Raw genomic sequence first — 468 nt, forward strand, 5'->3', positions numbered from 1 at the left:
ACTGGTGGAGGATCCACTGGTAGTGGACCCATTGGTGGAGGATAGTTAAAGTAGTCAATGGTAGTTAAAGGTAGTGAATGGTAGTTAAAGGTAGTTAATGTTATCGGTAGTTAAAGGTATTCAATGTTATCAGTAGTTAATGGAAGTTAATGGTAGTGAATAGAACCTAATCTTAGTTAATGGTAGTTAAAGGTAGTCTTATTTAATCATAGTTAAAGTTTGATAAAGGTAGGTAATGGCAGGTAATGGTAGTTAATGTTACTTGTAGTTAAAGGTAGTTAATGGTAGTTAATGGTAGGTAAAGATGGGTAAAGGTAGTGAATGGTAGGTAATGCTAGTTATTGGTAGCTAATAGTAGTTAACGGTAGTTAAAGGTAGTTAATGGTAATTAATGGTTGTTATAGGTATGTAATGGTAGTTAATGGTTGATAAAAGCCTCTTTCATAAAACAGCTCGGCCAGCTTCTCC

The sequence above is a fragment of the Austrofundulus limnaeus genome, unplaced genomic scaffold (genome assembly GCF_001266775.1).
Source record: "Austrofundulus limnaeus strain Quisiro unplaced genomic scaffold, Austrofundulus_limnaeus-1.0 Scaffold2219, whole genome shotgun sequence".
Taxonomy (NCBI): Eukaryota; Metazoa; Chordata; class Actinopteri; order Cyprinodontiformes; family Rivulidae; genus Austrofundulus; species Austrofundulus limnaeus.